The sequence below is a fragment of the Diadema setosum genome, chromosome 2, assembly GCF_964275005.1.
Source record: "Diadema setosum chromosome 2, eeDiaSeto1, whole genome shotgun sequence".
Taxonomy (NCBI): Eukaryota; Metazoa; Echinodermata; class Echinoidea; order Diadematoida; family Diadematidae; genus Diadema; species Diadema setosum.
Genome location: NC_092686.1, coordinates 27578932 through 27601972, shown reverse-complemented (window position 1 = coordinate 27601972; position 23041 = coordinate 27578932). Strand labels below are relative to the sequence as shown.

The 23041-nt window shown below is 38.7% G+C and overlaps 1 protein-coding gene across 1 annotated transcript in view; it reads right to left on the bottom strand.

Annotated features, from left to right (window-relative positions):
- Nucleotides 1–22214, bottom strand: part of LOC140241434 (uncharacterized) — a 63231-nt gene extending 41017 nt beyond the window's left edge. The window contains exons 1-2 of the mRNA XM_072321166.1: nt 21981–22214; nt 19279–19532 (exon numbers count right to left, since the gene is read on the bottom strand). The gene's annotated coding sequence lies outside the window, so the exon portion shown is untranslated. The remainder of the gene's footprint in view (nt 1–19278; nt 19533–21980) is intronic.
- Between the last annotated feature and the right edge of the window lie 827 nt (nt 22215–23041).

The following is a 23041-nucleotide window of genomic DNA, read 5'->3' as shown; positions in this document are numbered from 1 at the left end:
GCCGGTGCCCCAAGAAAAGGTACATATATATCTACTGAAAAGATGCAGACACATTTAGCTGCCTTCAACAGTGGTATGTGGTACATGATGGTTTGAGCACACTTCAAGCTGATACTACAATAGTATACTCTCATGTACTCATTGCCTACATGAACATACAGGCTTTATCTCATGACTATGCATGAAACAAAAACAAAAAACAGAAGGTATGAATTTGTGGACTTCTCCTCCTAAACAACCCTCTTACTTTACTTAAAGGGACTGCACAGTACTGGTTGAGGTGGGGATTCATGTTTTGAACATTTTTGAAAGTGAGATGATGAGAAACCTCTTATGAAATATGAAAGAGCATGTAAATTTAAGAAGGATTCAACATTTATTTGATTAAAATTGTGTTTCAAATGGCTGAGATATCCAAAAAAGTGATAATAATAAAAGGTGACAGGCCACACCTTTTATTAGGATCTCTTTGTTTCACCTTGTGTTTGGATATCTCAGCCATTTCAAAACCGATTTTCATCAAATAAACTTTTGATGCCACTTAGAATTGCATGCTCTTTGACATCTCATAGAGTGGTTTCTGAATATCTCGCAAAACGTTATATTTGAGAATCCCTGTAAAGAATTGTGTAAAGCTTAATTATTACTGCTCTCTGTTAAAGTATACACACAGCCAAAAAATCTGATGGATGCTATCCGTGCTTTCAGAATGTACCCCGGTAGGCAGCAAGTGAAGATCAATACACACAGACAGGCCACCCATGAATCTCTATGCTACTGGGTCTTTAAAGAAAAAACCGAACTCCAAAGAGAAATGTGGATTGAGTGAAAGCAGCAACATTAGTAGAATACATCAGTGAAAGTTTGAGGAAAATCGGACAATCGATGCAAAAGTTATGAATTTTTAAAGTTTTGGTGTTGGAACCCCTGGATAACGAGACTACTGTCCTTGAGTTTATGACATCATGTGTGGACAACAATATAAAGGAAATAATTAATAAAATTCAACGTGCTTTCATTTTTCTGGCTAAATGAAAGAGCTCTTGACTAACCAATTTTAAAAAGCAGGGGGAATAATAACCAGTAGATGGAATGTGTAATTTTCATGAAAAATGATTTTTTGGTAGAATTCTCTTCATATTCTCTTTACATTATTGTCCACACATGACATCATGAACTCTAGTAGTCTCCTTATTCATTCATTACAACACCAAAATTTAAAAACTAGTAACTTTTGCATTGATTGTCCAACTTTCCTCGAACTTTCACTAATGTGTTCTACAAATGTTGTGGCTTTCACTCAATCCTCATTGCTCTTTGGGTTTTGGTTTCCTTTAAAACACATGATTATCTAAAAAATTGTGCAACTTTTCATGTTGAAACCTTCAAATGCTCCATGCTTCTGAATCATTGTTACAATTGTGTTAGCTCAACTCAGTTGCTTATAATACTGATACCCCTGTACATCCAGTAATATCTTATGCATGTGTGTGTGTGTGTGTGTGTGTGTGCTCCTGCATTTTCAAGTTGGCATTTATGACACATCAAGTCTTGCCATGTCTTCAAGTATCATCTGCAATTGATGTTATCCCGATCCTTCTCAAATCCGTACTTGACATTAGATCCCTCCGTTGGACTCTGTCCCCTCGTCTTGGAGCTTTAAATAACCGAACGCGCCAGATGACAGCTATTCCCGTTCAGCATGATATTTGAAATCACACACTCCCTGCACGGTTCAGCCGCTGAGACAACAAGAAAACTGAGACTCACTGTTCTGCATCTCCTCCACACATGCCCTCCAATCATCCCCCCCCCCCCCGAAAAACATGTTCAAGATGCAAGCCGGTGATAGAACAAGGCTGCATGAATATAGCTTATCGATGTGCTGATGAGCCCCCATTAACGCTTGAGATTCAGGGGAGGGCTGACGTCACGACAAGCTGCAAAAGGAAAGAAATTCTGTGAATGAGTCGGCACTGATCCAGAAATAAATCCTTCGTCCACTGTGATGATGTTCCCCAGAGAATATAGAAAGGACATCTTTGGAAGAGTTCGCTCTTGCTTGGAAAATTTGCTTCCACCAACTTGCAAGTCATATGACTGCAACAACTATGGTTACATCAAGGAAATGACTGTGATCATTTTAGTTGTTGCAGCAGTAGTTGCAGTTGGTATCACTTTCATGTAGTTTAAGTTTCTTTGTGAGACAGGGCACTATGAGATAAAAACAAAACTTCAAAACTTGAAAACTTGAAAACACAAATGTCTAAAACAAACAAGAGACCCGCGGGTCTAGCGCTCACCTGAGTATCGCAAGTTCACCTTTCACGCAGTCACTAATCTAAATTATTCACAGCTCTACTGAAATTTGACCAGGCATTCTCAAGTAGAAAATAAAAACGTACAATAAGGGCCCAAATTTTTTAAGATTCCTTAATTTGGGGGGGATTGGGGCCTCCTGGGGCCCACTGGGTGGGGCATGGTGCCCACTTTGATAAATTGAGATCCTGACCCCCTAGGGATGCTACCTGCCAAGTTTGATGAAAATCCATCATGAGGTTTTCAGGAAGAAGATGAAAATGTACAATTCAGGCACCCATTTGGACCTTCCCAACCCCCCCCCCCTTGCCCCCAAGAGGGACACCCCTGGATCTGCTATGAACAAACTTGAAACTACAGTCATTAATGTACTCACTCATAGTATTATCTTAGCTCTATCACTTCTGATTCTAGAGAAGATTTTTAAAGATTCCTTCATTTTGGGGGGGTTTGGGCCCCCTGGGGGCCCCCTGGGTGGGGCATGGTGCCTATCTTAACAAAATGAGATCCCAACCCCCTAGGGATGCTACCTGCCAAGTTTGGTGAAAATGGGTCATGAGGTTCTCAAGAACAAGATGAAAATGTACAATTTAGGCCCTATTAGGACCCCTCCCCACTCCCCTCCCCTGGGTCGCAAGGGGGGCACCCCTGATTCTGCCATGAACAAACTTGAAACTACAGTCATCAATGTACTATAAACTCATTGTATTAACTTAGCTCTATCACTTCTGGTTCTAGGGAAGAAGATTTTTACAGATTCCTTAATTTTGGGGGGTTTGGGCCCCCTGGGGGCCCCCTGGGTGGGCCATGGTGCCCATTTTAACAAATTGAGTTCCTAACTCCCTAGGGATGCTACCTGCCAAGTTTGATGAAAATTGGTCTTGGGGTTTTCAAGAAGAAGATGAAAATGTAAAAAGTTTATGCACGACAGACTACGCACGACGGACGCCGGACGAAGGGCAATCGCAATACATGTAGCTCACTTGAGCCTTTGGCTCAGGTGAGCTAAAAAGGGGGTTTACCCATTTCAGGTTATAATTCCTGCACTATTGAATACAGCACACACTGTCCACATTGACATAAAATGTAATAAGACAACTTACTATGATACATAATGAAAAAAAATCCTTTAATGATTATGCATAATTAGAACACAGTCCATTATCTTCTGCACAACAGAAAAAGGTTAGACAGGTTTTGAATCAGTATCTAATCAGCATAACAAAAGAATGAAAACAAATCAGTATACAGTGTCTAATTCAGTATTTACAAACTTTCAAAATTATTCTGCCCTGAGATACAGTGTATGCCAATGAAGAAATTATTACTGCATTCCCTTTTGCAGACAAAGGCCAGCGTGTGTACACTGTACATATCATACATAGCACAGTCAATGCGTCCATGCCTAAATACTAATATAGCGTGCTGTATTTAGATAATCATCTACCCATCTGCAGAGAAGGCATTACAATATTCTGGAGATTTTTGTACATCAAGTTCATATGCATTGGATGGCATACACAGCGTTGACTAATTATTAGGGTGATTTCTTTTAAAACTTCACCGTACTTCCACGTTCCATGAATGTCATCACACTGTTGGGACACATCATGCACTGTGTAGGGAGGGCGAGGGGAGATTAGTGATTCATAGGGGGGCTGGTTATGTAATCACGAGCCCTGGACTAATAGCTAAACATGGAGAAAGAGGTTGGCAGCTAATGATGAGTCACAGGACAGCCTGATGCTCATACCAGTCACATGGTCTGCTTCAAGAGCAAGCGTCTCCACAGCTGCGCTCCCTCCTCCCACTTTCGACCCAGCTTGGAAAATGCCTGCTGTCTGAGAGAAACCCTCTAGCTTCCCTGTGAGCAGGATTAGCTCATGGAAATGTATTCACTCTACGTACCAATGAGCGATCCTGACATGATCATGAGCAACAGTATGATATGATCATGATAACTTGTCACCCCTGACAGGAAGTCACATAGTCATAGAATGTTGCACTATGGATACTTGCTATCAAGCTCAAGAGGAACAATGCACGATGCAAAGTCTAGACTACAGTTTAATAACCTCTGGACATTTCTTTCACCTTGAAAAACCACCTACTGAACTCAACTGTGCTCACACATAGTTGACACGAGCCATTCTGCAAACCCTCCTATCAGGGAAACTCACAAATCGTCATTAAAATGTGAAAATGTATTCACCAGCAGTCACTATTTATCATATCGACACAAAAACCATTCTGAGCACTTGTTGATTATCAATAAAGCACAATAAAATGAATTCTAATACCTCACTTTCAGAGGAAGATGATAAAATATAAATCAGGTCCCAATGCCCCTCTTCATTATATCACCTACCAAGTCAGGATCTAAAACCACATCATATGCGGTGTCTTTCTTCTTTCTTTCTTTTTTTTTTCCAATGAAGGGAGGGGAAAGTCAAGTAAGGGAAAGAACCTGGATGTCGGAGGTTCAGCCTTCACTGCTATTTCTGGCTCTATGGATGGCAACCTATTAAAAAAAAAGTCAGTTGTCATGGTATACACCCTTTCTACATCCTCAGATCAACACGTCCTTGCAGACATGCTATATTTGTACCTTGATATCTTAGCTCTACCCTTGATGGCTGAAAAAAAAAAAAATGTGAATCTTTATATTTGCTTCGGCCTTATGAAATGCAAGATAACTTCACACTCAATCAAAAGACTGGTGCAAAAGAGGAATAAGAACACATTACATGTATTTTTTTTGGGATATATTACTTTTTTTCTATGCACTTTGTGCAGGGCAGACAGTTATAGTTTCACAAATTCACAAACGCTGTTCTTTCATTATTTCTCAATACAGTATCACTATCACCATATGTAGTGAAAAAAGGTATGAGACTCTCTATAATCATTGATGTATTTCATGTCTATTATTACTTCCGAAGGAGACAAACTGGCTACTATCCTAATACGTAACTCATCTGTACAGATATGCACAGGTGAACACATCCATCGAGAGTACCATTACAGGTATTGCTTGACATTATAGAAGGGTTCTGTGTACTCATGGCCACTTTAGAGAAGGTTAAAGCCACTATTTATCATTTGCAGATGAAAAACAGAACAGCTTTAGTTCTTCCAAATAGTTCAAAAATGTGAGTTAGGGATAGAAACAACCAATGTCAAAATGTTAATCAGTATGATCAATGTTAAATATTTTTGAAGCTAAAAAATGTGAGCCATAGTTTTACTGAAATCATTTCTAGAAAAAACTGGCTACAGTTATGGTTTATCAAAAAAAAAAAAAAAAAATTAGTGATATCTCCTTTATGATTTGTGGCTTTATCGTGAAACTTCTAAATGGTGGGATGTTTTGAGATGCAACTGAAGTACCATATACAAATTATGCTTCCAATGTGGTAACTCAAACATTTTTAATCACTGCTTCCAAATGGCTTTAAGCCTCTCAGGACCACCCCTGGAGATGCCACTGTCATCTCATACAGCATAGTTGCCAGAGGTAACAGTAGAGTTACAGCAATCCACACTCACCGATGGAGACGGCAGGGACGAGGTTTCCCGTGGCAACCACGATGCCCCTCGACTCGCCCCATACTTGCTGTAGCTGCCGTAATTCTTCCGACTCCTGCTTCCAGAAGACAGACTCATGGTGGCCAATGTCAAAGTCAGTCACACTTGGCTAAATTATCCCTGGATCACAATCACACATCACTTCCCGATTGTTATGTTGTCGTTTTTTTCTCGCTTCCACGCCATCAGACTATCACCAGCCTAAAGAAAGAGACATCTCCATCGGGATGAAGCCCATTCAGTGCAGCAAGGTCTGGACTACAACTTTCCCTGTGTTTACTTTTCATGTTGTGGCACATGCATGAAAGATGAAGGCAATTTACTGCCATCAGATCGCTACCTTGTAATTCCAAGCTGACAACTGAATGGACAGTCCAGCAGAGTCTTATAACAGCGGCATTTTATCAATCACACCACATGTCCATCCCGATATGTGACGATGCTAATCCAACTGACCATAATGGCAGACATCACATGCAAGGATATCTCACCGTGAACACACCATCACTCGCATATGTGCAGTCCACTGTGTCAATCCAGCCCTCCCTCTGACTACAGGCAAGTCAAGATGGCATGACTTCTGAGCCTGAAAACTGCACAGTACTCCTTGCACGGGGCTGGCCAGTCGGCCCCCTCACTGCAATCTCCAGCACTGTGTGACTACAGCAGGAGAGCTGGTTGAAGCATCTACCTTTCACAACCTCCCCAGGCCAAATGCACCCGTATGCCCTTCCCAAAAGGGCAAACCGTCAATCCCTGCCACTCGAGACGACAGCCAGTAGCCAAGGAAGTTACGGATCGCCGGAATCTCTGCCAACGATTGACGTGATCAGGATCTGGGTTCATATTTGTTTTACCAGGTACTCATCCCAAAAGATAGTTCACACAGCCAGAGGATTAATCTCATGGCCAAGGAACACTATACACTGTATACACCATGTACATTTTGTACACACCCCTGCACTCAATTTCATCATACGAGGCTAATTTATTCTTATTACAAGTACCAGCAGTATATGCAGAGCAAAATACTGCACTGTGTAACTGACTGAAGTGATAAAAGGACAAATTTGACATGAAACATATGGGTTTCGAAAAAAAGACTTGTTTAACTTTTGAAAGGCAAGATAATAACTATTGATTTAGAGTCAATCATTTTGTCAAATTAAAGTTTGGCAGCACACCCTCTCTGAACAAATTATCACAGTGCTACACTGCAGGAAGATTAATGTCTGAAACCATAGACTAACATTCTTTTCTCTCGTTCCCTTTGATCTGCAACTCCCTTGACAGCGATTATCCGCCCACGATGAATATGAAACTGTTCGGCAAATGTTTGTACTGCAAATGAAAAGGTGCAGGTGGTGCCAAAGCAGCAGCCCTTCGAGATGCTGCCTGAAACCAAAACCAAAGATCCACTCACACAACCTGTAAATTAATGATGTGAGCCATCACATACAGGCAGGGATGGTAACAGGCCTGTCTTGATAATATGACGGTGACAACTGTTTTTGATTTCACAGAATGTGTCAAAAACTGAGGAAAAGATACACTGCACATCACATCATCATGATATGCATTTCATGAATTTCGGTGTGAACTGTCTACAGCTTCACTGTATGCATTTTAATGTTTTGCGTAATACATGGCTACGTTCGTATAGCCATTTACAGTCATCAAATATACACTGTATGCAATAGTGTCCAATTACTTATTCAAATCTTTGCACTTCCAAAATTCAACACACAAATCTTGTTTAAAATCTCACAGAATAATTTCCTCAAAAAAGTCACACTATTATGACAACTTTATCTTTCTCACTTTATTCCTCTTTCAGACAAGGCAATTTTTATTTCATTTAGTTGGTATACTGTATTTTATCATTCATTATCATTCATTTCTTTATTCATTAATTTGACCATTTTGTGGTTGTTTTTTGTTTGTCTTGTTGACAACAATTATGAATTTATACATACTGGCCTCTGAACAAGCATGCACTGGATTTGTGACAGGAAAGAGGTACAGGAGCCAACATTGGGATTCATGTTCTCAGACTTGTCACTTTCATTTGGTCTTATTGCTATTAAAGAAGAAATCCACTCCCAAATTTTATCACTTTCACAACAGAGCAAAAATGATCAAAATCAGATAAAAAATTAGGAAGTTATGACATTTTGAAATTCAATTTTATTTCAGAAATCACTTCTTGACTTCAAATCATCAAGTTGATGATGTCATGCATTCACAATTTCTTATTCATTTCATACACTTTGTATACGTATACACAGAAATGACAAAAATCTCATATTTCAGTTGTATAAAACTTGCCTTAAAACCACCCAAAATAAAAAAGAACTAATGTTAACTCTGATATATTTTGGCATGGGAATATGTTTTAGAAATACATTTTTTTTTTTCATTTATAACATACATGAAAAATTGTGAGGGCATGACATCATTGACTCGTTCATTTAAATATTCATAAGAACTAGTCAAGAAATGCTTTCCAAAGAAATGAGATATTTCAAGATGTCTGCATCTTTCTTATTTCTTATCCGATTTTGGTCATTTTTGGAACATTCTGTGGGGAATTTTTTTTCTCTTTATTTTGAAGTTTATCTATTTTTGGGGTGGATTTTCTCTTTTAAGTCTGAAGCATGCATTGAGCCACTGGATTGTTCATAACACGCTGAAATTTCAATAATCGCTATAGAACACACAGAATTCTGCACACTGAATTGCTTGGATTTACAGTAGTTGGGCAAAGAAAGTCAGTCTGAATGGATATTAATTAATGTCATATGTTGTATGCCCTAGTCATACTACACGTACATTTTAATGCAAAAACATATCATCTTTTTTTTTCCCATCCTATCTCTCTATGACATAATCTATCGGGAATGCCAAACTCATGACATCAATTCCCAAGATATTTTCACCAGTTTTTGAATGGATACATACACGTTTTCCATGGCAAAAAAAAAAAAAAAAAAAAAAAAAACAGTAAAAAAAATTGCAACGTGAAAATCACAACATGGTATCCATGTTGTGATTTTCACGTTGCAATTTTTTTTGACATATATGTCAATAGAATGTTGCAATTATCTGTCTCAGTGATAACTGACACAATAAATGAAACAATTACCCAAAATTATCACATTTTGACCGATCAATGAAAGTAAAAAAGTATTTTCTTGAATGGAGCCTCTTCTTGTATATAAAGTAATAAATATTTCAGGCACATAGTACTTGAATATAGCTTGGCTCTTGGGACAACTGATCAACGAGTATGAATCACCACCTTTACGTTGTGCTTGCTGTGGCATAACGCGGACTCCTAATTGGACAGGCATGACTGGTCAAGTCTGACCCGACAGAGAGCCGACCGGACACAGTGATCCACATGTCTGACCAGCATCTTACAAATTTGGCCACCTTGTAGTGCATGTCAATTGCCCCTACAGGGGCCAAACATGGATGGCTTCAGCAGCTTGACAACTGTAGCTTTTCTACATTTTATCCTGTCTTTCTTTTCAACCTGTGATGAGAACTGCTCATTCAATCCACTCAAAGCACCAGTTCTAGGACAAATTGAATTTGTTTTACTATCTACATTATTGTTAAACTTCAAATGCAATATCTCTGCTATCTACATTATTGCTAAACTTCAAATCGTCGCTGGGGTGACAAGACCTCGTATCTCAAAAATGTCAAATTTTTTTTTTTTAGCTTAATGGTCAAATAATGGGTCAAGTGATGTCTTGGCCAAATCCTAACTGTCTTACTCCAAAAATGAAGCCACCATGACATGTCAAAGAGAAGGCTTTCCCATTCACTATAGTGCTTTGGCCGCCATGTTTTTTTGCTCTCCTGAACATTTGACAATTTTGAGATACAAGGTTTTGTCACCCCAGCGACGAAATGCAATATCTCTGCAGTTCAACCTTCAAATTAAAGAGGAATTCCAGTCCAGATGAACAATTGGATGTTAGTCTGAGAAGAAATTAGGTGAAAATTAGAAAAGTTATGAAATGGTGAAGTTTCTCACTAATTTTCTTGCAGAACAGTTCTATCTAATACAGGTAATATGAATATCTGACGCAAATGAGTGAGCTGATAATGTCATCACCTCAGTTTTCCATTGAGACTTAGACTTAAACTTGAGAATACATACGTATGTACATAATGTGCATGTACAATGCCTTTTTTTTTTTTCCGACGATACTACAATATCACTGTTGGAAAGTATATCCATAATGGCAAAGGAAGCATTTGTCAAGGAAATACTCCTTCTCCTCCCCCTTGTTTTGTTTGTTTTTTCTTTCCTTCCAATGATATCTTTCTGTAAACTCACAGTGGCAATCAAATATTGGACGCTGTGTAACTGTAAGAACCATCATCTCTGCCCTGGTGCAATTAATGCTGCCTGAAACACTGTCACTGTCACGTCTCACACCTAAAATTAATTGCGACAAAGGTGACACCACGGAGTCAAACTATTGTTGCCATTTAATCATCAACCCCTACATCCCCACTGCACCGGGTTCACAATAAATGGGCAGGCGATTAGTTTCCATGGCGATCCCAATGTGGGTGTGAGACTTGGCCATGCCTGGATTTGCCTCAAACTGCTTGACTCATCGCGATGTGGTCTTGAATGCATGGCATTATTCTCACTTTTGTCTTTCTTGGAACAACGTGGTGGATGCGTTCAAAAGAGCTCACCTAGACATTCTACACTAGCAAAAATACTCACAACCCTGGTACTACACAGCCTTTCTGCAAATTTCATAAGATGTATATTTTGTATCACTGGCAGTACACTTAACAACATGTTGTGTATACTTTTAAATTCATTGTAAAGAGAACTTGAAAATTATGCAGTGACACTAGTTACATATAATGTGGCAGTACAGTGTGCTTATCAGTGTTTCAAAAAGAAGAGAGCAAAAAAAAATGAAGATATAAAAATGATGATATTGTTAAAGTACATTTACAGTTGTATAAATACAGCAAATTATAAAGAAGACAGCTACAAAATGATTTATATTCATTTGCTGTACATATTCAGGCTGAATGAAAATGCCATGAACAGGATTCTTCAAGGGGAAAAAAAATTGAAAGTAAACATATCACTTGCGATTTGCAGTTCATTTCATTCATTTCGCATTTGCATTTCTGTAAGGAAAACCAAGATTGATGTTCAACTTGCACCAGGTTGATATCTCAGCAAATTTTACTTTGTATCTGTGTTTGGGAGGAGAATAAAGTTATCACTCTTTTTTTCTATAATTATTTTCACTATCTCTTTAATTGCTACATCATCATTAAGCAGAAAGCAAATATTTGGTCTCTGAGATGATATTTTCATTTCACTTCCATGGGTCAAGAGAAGGGCAGACAGGAGTTTTTTCATTTTTTTTTTTTTAAGTTTTAGTGCAGCCAGCGCTGGATGAGAAGACAACAACATGATGTCATATGAAAAATAATATGCATAGAAAACTATAAAGGAAATTCTACATATTTTCACTTTTCTAGCATAATGAAAGAGCATCTGACTTATCTCTTTAAGAAAGGTGGGGAAAATAACATAACCCTTAAAGGTCCTGTTTACCTTTGGAACAGTGATTTAAAAAAAAAATTCAAGATATGACATTTAATGCATCTATATATACAAATTGTAGGTCTGTTGTACCACAAAACATCCTGTCATATACAATTTTTGGGACAGCTCAAATTCAGAATGAAAATGTATTTTCCTGATATTTCAGGTCATTGCATTTCTTTTTTTGAGCAACTGAAATGCCAAATTCAAAGATTTCAATAGTATGAACAAGCTACCAGAGAAAAACATTGGTGTTGAGCACTGCTTAATATGTCAGTAACAAGTTCAGGTAATGTGTACTTTTAATGCAAAATGAAATTTTGTGGAACTCTCTAGGCCTATATCTTCTTCATAAATATCATTTTCAATGTGACATCACAAACTGTAGTAGCCTTCTCATCCTACAGTGGCTGCACTGGATCCATAACATTTTAAATTCATAACTTTTCAATGAATTGTATCATTTTCCTCAAATTTGCACTCATGAGTTCTACTGTTATTGCTGCATACACTCAATCCACATTGAATGTTATTGTTATATTTGGGTTTCATTACCCTTTAAATGCCTGAATCAAAGATAAAGTTACTGTTAAGCACTGCACCTTCTTATGTCTCTACCTCTGTATATCTGACCAATCTTGACCAATCCTTCTGTTCATCGATACATCTATCAATCAGTCAATTCACTTTACCATCTATCCATTTTGCCACATTTGTACAGTCTACACTGTATGCAGGGAGGTGGAAATGGTGTTCCACCTCCCTGCTGTATGCATCCAAACACCTCAAGACTGCCATGTATCTGTCCATTTACCCTGGCTCTCTACACAGTTCTCTTTTGTCATGTCAACGAACTGCTGCAGACAATTACAGATCACCATTGGTGGGGGGGGGGGGAGGGAAGTGGATTATACTGGCATTTCTGAAGCCCTGGAAGCACAATGGGCCTGTGCCAAAAATTTACAGGGAATAATTACAGCAATGATCAGGTACTGTAAAAGGGAAGTCATTGCAGGTTTATTATTAGGGCTGCTAAAAGATCAATCCAGTAGTTAAAGTAAAATAGTGGAAGGTGAGTAGTACTATTCAATAGTGAGTCTTGGTAATACACAGCTTGGCTTTGTCAACACAGGCCCATTTTTTTTGAACATTTATAATGTATAAAAAAATAAAACTTTCAAACAAAACATGGAATATCAACTCCAAAGTCTGCATAACACAAAAAGTATGCCCAAAATCCAATTGTAGCTCTTGAAAGCGACCAGACTGAAATTTGATCAGCACTAAGAGAATTGAGTGAATATTTCTTTCAAATAACTGGGGATAGAATGTACAAACACTACAGGTCAAACACATTGTCTGTGACCTGAAATGCACACTGTCAGCTTAGTCTCACATTTTACATTAGGATCAAAGCATACTGTACTCCTGTCTATGGTACTTTCCACATTTCTTCTAGAAAAGGTTTGCATGAGACAGCATAATTACAAGAGCCATTAAATTGCAGCTACATTAGATGACAGATGGGAAAAACAAAACAGATTTAAATTGATCATCATGGGATCGGAGGATTTCAACAAACTTTTCTACGCTCTTCATGATTCTGCCATTAGTATACTGCTATTGAGAATGACTGTAATATTTTCTGGGGGGGGGGGGGGAGGATGGTTTTCAGACATGAAATAAGAAACATTTTCTACCATCCAAAAAGAAAATTTGTCCCAGATGCTGCAACAGATGTATAAAGCGACTTCCTTGATGACAGAGTGATCAGTGGAAACAGACTGCACAACACAAGGGGTCTTTTTCTTTCAAACATCATACATCATAATACCTCATTAGGTGCTATATAAAGGAGATGACTTCAGTTTTGGGATTGGGGCACTCCCACTGATAATGAGGAAATCTGAGACTGTTTACGATGAGAGAGTGCTCAAACATGTGCACTCCACTCCTCAGCAATTGACCTTTCTGGTCCTTTCAGAGGTCATGGTTGATGCAGTACCACCCTGCCATGAGCATTTAACATAGTACCCTGGTAAACAGTTTCAATCTCTGCAGGGTTTGAACAGGAAACAATCCCCTGTCAAGCCTCTAGAAACCTTCAGCCTAATCAGATGTGATGAACAGACATTGTATTGCCAATGTTAACACAGCACATGCTGAAGATTTTATAAATTTCTAAAGATGTTTTATTTTGAACACACCGAGTGGAAATACTGTAAAACATAATATATTTGCGCCATGAACATTTCGCAAATTGGAGCCGACGGCCTTACGCGCAGCATGAAATTTTCGCGCCTTGCCACTGGCTTCCAATGCATATTATGTAGGCATGAACTTTCACATGCATTTTAATTTCGCAAATGTTGGTGTTCGCAAAATTCGCGAAATTAAAATGCATGCGAACATTCCTCGTTTTACAGTACAGTAGAATAATACCCCTTTCAGGTAATCGCGGTTCAATTATCCGCATCCAAATAATGCGGATGAAGTAGTCAAAATCGCGTTCATATATCCCATGAAGTGCGCACTACTTTTACGAGCACCCGTTCATATAATGGTGCGAGTTATTTGTGCGAGTTATTTGTCATGGTTACTGCGCACGCCTCTATAATGACGTAATGTTTCTGGTGAATATCCTCACGTGTATGCACACCTCTCGCGCGCTCAAGCTCAGCAATCAGCGGTTGTGCGGGAAATCGAGTGACCTTTGACCGAACTGTGGAATGTTAGTGCGGATAAGTCGTAAAACGCGTTCATGTATTCTCGATCTACTCCTCATGCTGCAATTATGCGCATAATAGCAGCATAAAAATAATGCGCACTTTTCTACTCCTCTCCCGTTCATGTAATCGAAATTTTACGACTTGTGCTCCTATTATCCGCATCCACGATTACCTGAAAGGGGTATAAGTGACTGGAAGGACATGTCATACATAAAGACGAAGACAAAGGTCTCACAGCTCTTTGTTTATTACAGTACCTATTTTTCTCTGACATGCTTGCTCCGACAATAATAACATGCATGAGTAATAAAGCATGTCCTAATGCTGAGAATCCTTGACTTCTGTACACATGTACACAATGTGTCAGTCAAGTACGTGTATGTACATGTAGTACAATATTGTACAGTATTACCGTATAGGCCTACACTGCATGTTTGAAATGGTACCCTGGAACAGACTTAAAAATTACAACCTTCACAAATGAATGAACATCACATTGCAAATATAACGGCATGGTATTTGTTGATTTGTTGACTTCATGTGACAATTCCTAAACAGTACACTGTTTAAAACTACGATTTCAACAATGTCAACAAGTCAATCAATCCCAAACGGGTATATAGAAAACTGAAATTTTAATGAAATACATTGTATTAGTATCTGCTATATTTGTATGATGTATTGTTTGAGATTGACCAAAATCACTTAGATTATGTTGAGGTAGCCTAATCTGAACAAGAAAAGAGTAAGCCTAATTTATTATGCCCCTTCCTTCTACTTTTTCCTTATTTCTCCTCTCCCCCCCCCCCCTCCCCCCCCCCCCCCATACCCAACCCCAAGTACACACACCCATGAAATCCATACCCGGTATATATTTTATGCAGACTGAAAGAGAGACAAATGTATGAAACAAAAAACAAACAGAGAAAGTGTACAGGTTAAAAGGATACACAGTATAGAATGTTGCATAGTAAAAGCACAGTGGGGGGGGGGGGGGGGGGGTATTCCTGCCGGTTGGTACCCAGTGGCACATTGTGAGTCCACAGCTTTCTTCTTGATACTTCTTCCTTTGTATACTCAAGCAGTAACATGATGCCAAATTAATGCAGGCACCCTAAGCAATCACATACACTGAAGGTACAATTTGCGTTATTTCTGCTGGGCAGGAGAAATAAAAGGCAGAAACAGTCATTTTATTTTTGCAAAATCTGCTTGCCAAGAAGGTGTCTATATGGAAAGAGCTGCATGTGTTTACTGATATTGGATTAAAAAAGCAAATGCTTGGTACATTTGCATGTTGCTCATTGTACTGTAAAACATGATATATTCGAGGCATGAATTTTTCGCGAACTGGAGCCGACGGCCTTTTTTGCAGCATGAAATTTTCGCAAACTGCCACTGGCATTCAATGCATACAAATATATTGTAGAAATGAACTTTCGCATGCATTTTAATTTCGCAAATCTCCGCGCTTGCCGAAATTCGCGAAATTAAAATGCACGCGAACATTACTTGTTTTACAGTATATGGCAACACTATGCCAAGCATACTACATTGCACGTAAAACCACTGCAATTGCACAGAATTTAGGCAGTGCCTTTTGCTGCTTTTGTCACTGTGGCAAATAAATGTACAGCAATCCACAATATGTACCAAACGCAATTCCCACACCCACACAATCCACAGCCCCATGGGCAAATCAATGATATGCGATATTTTGGAATATGACCTGCGCCAAATTACACATGGTTGGTCAATACAGAACAGACATCAACATTGAAATTGGCATGAGTTCAATGTCAGGTGCTAAATAAACCTAGAGTGTATGTGCCTTATCCCGAGATTTACCAATAATCACAATGAGCTCTCTGGGTGATTATTGCAGACAGGACGACGCTTGCCTGATACCAGTGCTGGATAGAAAGCCAAGATTCCACTCACAAACAGGGAAATGAACATTTTCAAAATGTCTTGCGTGTGGACTCAGAAGATGGTATGTGGAAATGTTTGAACACTTTTCTTCTCAACAGAACTTACAGTGTACTGCACAATTTACTGTCATACACACACACTCACAAAATCATGCAATATCAAGGTAGACAAACACGAGTACAGATGTATACCTCTTTTTCTTCATACTGTAGGTGGAAGCCACTAAAATCTGACTGCACACGTAAAGGAACAGTGGAGTGATTTTGCTTTATCACAGCACTGTATACAGTGTATGGTCTGATGAGCAGGTGAAGAGTAATTAGGTAAACATCTTCTATTCACAAGAATCATTGATACCAAGTGAAAAAAAAAAAAAAATCTAGCAAACTACACTATATGTAGGTTCCTTGACGTCATTAGTGGCCTTATTATCCCATACTGACTTTAATTTTCAAGGCACTGTCTTGTAGGTGTAGGACTGACATTATATTTTTGTATGCGTCTTGATTGTGTTATTGCAGTAATAGCAGTACATAGAAGTGGCAGTGATAGCACTATACAAAGTGTCATGCTATGATAGGAAGGACATTTACAGCACATCTCAGGTATGATCAAAATTATGTATTTTTTTCTTTTCCAGCTGCCAATAATGAGAATTTATACATCATGAGATTTGGATCATATTAAATCAGAGTTTTCCTGAATTTTACATTTTCTCATGTTGTTTTCTATATTCTGCTGTTCTGTTCTAATTTCTTATTGACTAATTGTTTCTCTCAACTTTCTTCCTCTTTCCAGGTTAATAAGGAGATGTTCATACTCTGCCACACATTTAGTCCTGCATTGCAGCATTTGAGTACAAGTTACCACTACTGGGATAGTGCATTGTTGAAATGACAATGACAGTGGAAACATGCCTCATTGACGAAAGAGATTAAGTACTAATCTGCACTCCTCACTGTAGGCTTGGTGTGTATGCCCACTGACCTATGACACCTAATCCAGGGGATCAATATAGACACTTCCTCACCCTTCAAAATAGGAGAAGGCTATTCTGCAAACACACAGGCAACCTTCTATCAACACAAGCCTTTCTATTATTCTAAATTGGGTTCACAACACCCACTGTGCCATGTATCATGTCTCCAAGGCATTCATATGAATTCTGTAGAAAGCATTAGCAACACAGTAACAAATAACCAAGTCACAACAATGGGATGGGCAATTTAGAAGGCAAGGGGTTTTCCCACAGACACCATATGGTAATGGTAAGAGTACAATGTAAAACACATCACAATTTGTAAGGTGTAACATCAATAGGAATAGAGTGAAAGTTTTGTCCATTCTATATTCATTTCTCAGACTTCATCACATTCTTTAACTTTTAAATAACAATTTTATTTTGCAGAAAGAAAAAAAAAACACTCAGCTCAGCTGTGCTCTAATATTAATAGAACGTTGTTGCATGGGGCCTACCATTCATTTTCCACCTTTAATAGCTAAATATACAACTGCAGTTCCCTCCATTTGAATTTATGTCATACACAGGGAAGCTGCAGTTTGCAATACATCACACACAAATGGCTATACTCTGTAGCAACAATTCACTGAATATATCCAACTTGATATACCATACATGTACTCAAATGATATCATTAATCTGGGTAGAAATCAACTGTCAGTCTACAGCAGAAGCAAGACCATCCCAGCAGCCATACATTACAGTGGGCCAGTACAAGGAGGGGAGGGTCAGAAGGGAGTAACAAAGGTGAAACACTTGATACTCTCACTTCCTTCCACTTTGATCCCTCCTACTAGACTAGAGATCTGATAACACCGTTTCTCTCCCTCACTCCCCTTACATCATTGTACCCCATATGACTTTCCAGGGGGCAACGTTCTCTGATACAGTCTGACAATACAAAATGTAGGTGTATTTCAATAAATGGTGATATACCATAATATTTCATGCAGCAATTTGCAATGTGAATGCAAATTACACTGCAAAAAACACTGTGAGATACTGTGGTATTTAGGGTAGACTACATGTAGTTAATTCAAAGTTTGCATGAAATAAGCATGCAAGATCTGAGTTTAAACCATGTCACAAAATACCACTGATTATACAGCAGCATGGTTGTCACGTTACCCGGCACTCTTTGGCCCGAATTCACGAAGGTGGTACAAATGAAACCATGGTTTAAACCATGGACAAAAACCATGGAGCGCCTAGTGTCGCATGGAATATATTGTTACGAAATCAGTCATTTCGTCAATAAAATGATTATTTTGTAACAAAATGACAACATTTTGTAACTAAATGGGCATTTTGTCCACGAAATGATAATTTCGTTGACGAAACGGTCACTTTGTCAATGAAATGACCAATTTTGTAGCGAAATATTCCTTGCGACACTTGGCGCTCCATGGTTTTTGTCCATGGTTTAAACCATGGTTTCATTTGTACCACCTTTGTGAATTCGGGCCTTTGTGTCTTTTCTTTTGGGGATATGGGCATGTGCCATGCTTACAAAAAAATATCATGGTATTTTGTGAATGAGAATGGTACCAAGTGAGTTACTGTGGCATTTATTACCATGGCAATATGCCATCCAAAGAGACTACATTTGTAGATGAGTCAAAATAACAGAATGAAATCTAACTTTGTTTGTTTCTGTTTGTTATTGTCATTTTTGGGGTAGTTGTTGGTTATTAGTGTGGTGTGTGTGTTTTTACCCTTTGTGTGTGTTGTTGTTGTTGGTTGTTGTGTTTTTTTTTTTTGGGGGGGGGGGGGTGGTAACATTAACAATATTTTAATTTTTCTACTGTAGGACCTGCATCCAACTTGAAAACATTGCTGGTCTTTTTATTTATTATAAACAGTTCATTGAACCTAGATTTTCAACCTTTGTTAACAATCATTATAAAAACACAAAACAGACAACCATTATGTATGCAAATACTTCTGGTATCATTGTTTTGGCACCATGATAATAATTTAAGAACTAGTACTTCTGCCTTCTTCAAAGATTTTTATATACCGTCCGCATGGCTAGGGGCAGAGCTGACCATCATAATAACAGCTCTAAATCTCAAAAGACTCACCTGAGCAAGAGAGCGATTTGCCTTGAGGACGCTAGCAGGGGATTCCGCTGCATATTTCTTGGACTTGCTGCTGAATTCACTCATATTCTTGGCTTGTGGAACGGAACTGCTAGCATTGGGTGAATCCAGCATGGTGAAACAATCCAATTCCAAAGACGATCAGAGACCTTACGAGCGGATCTGCTATGTGAAGCTGAGCACTTTGGCTAAGAGCAGCAGGCACAGCCAAGAATCAGTGATATGCATCCATGCCTCTGTAAACACAAAAACCGGTGAAGAGTGAAATTATGCATAAAAATACTGTAAAGTTTTCAATGTATATAATATCATTCATTTCTGCACAAAAAAAAAAGTATTGATCTCTCATTTGCCATTTTCAATAGTGCTCCCTTTACATAACATTACAACTCATCCATCTAAGATAACCATGTCATGCACCAAACAAAGTAGAAAAATAGAGGAACTTATACTCTTGTTTTCAACATATTCCGCATAGGAGATATAATGTATGTTTCTAAATGTTCTCATCATTCTCCTTCTTCAATCAATTTTACAATACTTTCACAATACAGTTTAACGTCACCTAGCTACCATTAAGTCGCCAGTATCATGAAGACGCCACTCGTTCATGCGCCTGTCACTGTTTGTCCCTTTCGTACCCTATTATTTCATGTGTATGACTCTTTTTTACGTCAAGCAAAAAGTAAAAAATATGTCCTTCCGTCACAGTGAAAAATCTCTGTGTGGCCAGCAAGAACTTTATGGACATGTGTGTTCAATATTGGAAATACATTTGACATACACAAACTACTTGTACGGGTAAAACATGCTCATGCGACAGGTCGGGCACGATGGCGACCCTATGAGAGTTAGACAACACTAGCGGCGAATGGCGAATTGCATACTGTGTTGTGTGTGCATGTTTGCTGGATTGAGAACCCGAGGGCACGCAAGCACGGCTGTGCGTGAAATGTCTGATCTGATACAGAGTGCATTGTAACACGTGCAAACTGCACGCTGGCGACACATCGCTAGTACATGTAGATGGTCTAAATCTCGTCGGGTCGCCAGATGGAAAATACAAAAAACATATGTTATTCCCCATAAATTTATGAGTTGTTTTCATCACAAACTGCATGGAAAAGAAAGGAGAGAATTTTAATTTTCATATGATGAGATTAAATCAAAGGATGAAATACTAGTTTACCTGTTATGTTTGATAATCTTTTATAAAAATTGCGCACAGCTGTGCGTTCGGGTCTGATGCAGGTGCATTACACGTGCAAGCTGCACGCTGGTGACTCTTCACTCAGTAGTACTCTCGTCGGGGTCGCCAGATGGAAAATACCAAAAACGTATGTTTTCCCCCATAAATTTGATTTCATCACATACAGCACGGATGAAAAAGGTGAGAATTAATTTTCACGACGAGATCATCAAAGGATGACCTATCAGTTTTACCTACCTGTAGTGTTATGTTTGATAATCTTTTTTTAAAAATGGTGATTTAATGCCTGACGTAAGATACTAGATAAACGTCTAGGTCTAGTAAAGTTGCTTACAATCCACCACTTTTTAAGTTAACTACACGCAGCCGCTGTCGCAAAGCGACAGCAGCTGCACGTCTACCCTATTCGTATACGTTGTCATTTTCAGCGGGGGGTGTACATTGTACATCTCCTTCATGAATATCTTTATTAATTGTAGAAAACTAAAATATAAGGAATCCCCATAGTCTATGATATTCATTCAATAATCGGTATGCAATTTTTTTTTTTAATTACGTCAAAAAGTCACCGAAATCCATGATTAAAATCAGGTCTGTTAGTGTAAGCGTCCATATTGCTTCACTCCTCATCTTCTGCGTGTTATTTGAATGGCGATCACTCTCGTATATTAAACAATGTAGCGAGTCGGAAAAGTTCATGACCTTGTCGGTGCGGAAGTGACCCATGCAAAGGTCAAATCATGAGAGAATTGCCGTAGCAGCACACGCGGAAACGTGTGAGTCTGTAACATACATGTACATAGCAGACGACAAGCTTTACTTAACACACAAAATTGCGAAACGCACGGGCGTACGTAACACGTAACGCTACTACTTTCGGTTGCACATGCATGGTTTTTTAGTTCGTTGATTTTGTGAAGCTCCTGAAGAAAAAGACGTCATTGGACAATCTAGAATCTACTCCAAAAAATTCAACAATAAGGTCTGGGTACCAACAAAACACCAAATTCAACTCAACCATCAGCAAAATACGATGTACAACTGTAGGTGAGTGGTAAAAAACATCTTATTGGTAAAATCAAACAGAATAAAAGACATTTAATGTGATTTTTTTGATAAAAGCGACGGTTGTATACAACGTAAAACATAGTAGAGGTCTAGATGTCAGACCGCTGCTGTGCTTCGCACACTAGCGGTCTGGTCAGGCTATTTTTAAGTGGATGACTGAACATGCTGAAACTTCCAAACATTTAAACTAACACTAACAGTTGCATCAAGGTTCAACTTCATTCTTCAAGGTACCGGTACTGCGAGTGCATTTTGAACTTCTAACTGTTAAAACTGTTACCATACACTTTAGCCATAACGTGTTTAGACACTAATGTGTTACACTCCGCTGATAACTGGTGGGCACAACTGAGCTTCATCACTAGGAACCCTACAGATATCACGAAAGATTCATGACGCTACATACCCTTTATCAACTATCGCCAAGTTCTTTTCTCTGAAACTCCGCGGCCATGGGTACAGTCTCAGATCTACATCCGTTCTGACATTGACAGGACACTTCAAAGTTCTTGCGATGTTGTTTTGGTGGCTTTTGCGTGCACCATAAGCGAGCATAAGTATCATTCATTCAATCGTGAGAGGAGACACAGACAGCTCCCAGCGGCGGGATCAAGCACGGACGAAGAAGAAGATCCAGAAAGGGGCCCTACAGACCATTCATTCATCAATGAACGTGTGGTGTTGCACGCAGTTTCGCTGAGAGGTACTTCATACAGCACACGACATGATCAAGGTCCAGTGCCAGCATAAGATGCAGTAAGAAGTCGCAGGTGGACATCAAGCAAGCAATCAATGCATTGTTTATGCCACTGACATTGCTCGAGTAGCTACAGCCTTTCGTGCACATGATCAGAAGCTGGCGCTGTTCACACGAGGCGCTGTTCACGAAATAACAACTGCGAGCTAACTCGTGACAAGGTACTAATGGTAAAGTCAAAGAGATTTTTGGAGGAGAAAATCTCTTTGTTACTAGTACACCCTGGCAGATGTTATATTGTAATTTATTTATACAAAAAGTTATTTTCAAAACGGATTTCACAAGGATGCTAAAATCAACAAAGCACTTTTCATTAAGATTATTAAGACAGACCTTTAGTATGATTTCCGATGGATTATGATCAGCGATATCAGACAAAATTGGGATTATTTTGTCAATACTGGACAGAATTTAGCTGAAAACGTTTCCAGCTCTGAGTACTCTGTGGAAATTACAGATTTTCTAAACAATCAAGAATCGGTTTCTTTATTTTCACTGGAGCAAAGATACGTGATATAGTCAAATATCTTAGGAACAAAAAAAAAAGGAATGGGTATATCTGTTTGAAGAAAATTATTAATGAGGTTGTTCTGTGTTTGGAGCCATTAATCACGAAATTCTTTTGTATGAACTTTCACACCATAAAATCAAATGAACTTCTTTAAAATGGCGAAAAAGGTACCCCCATAATCAACAACAAAATCATCTTG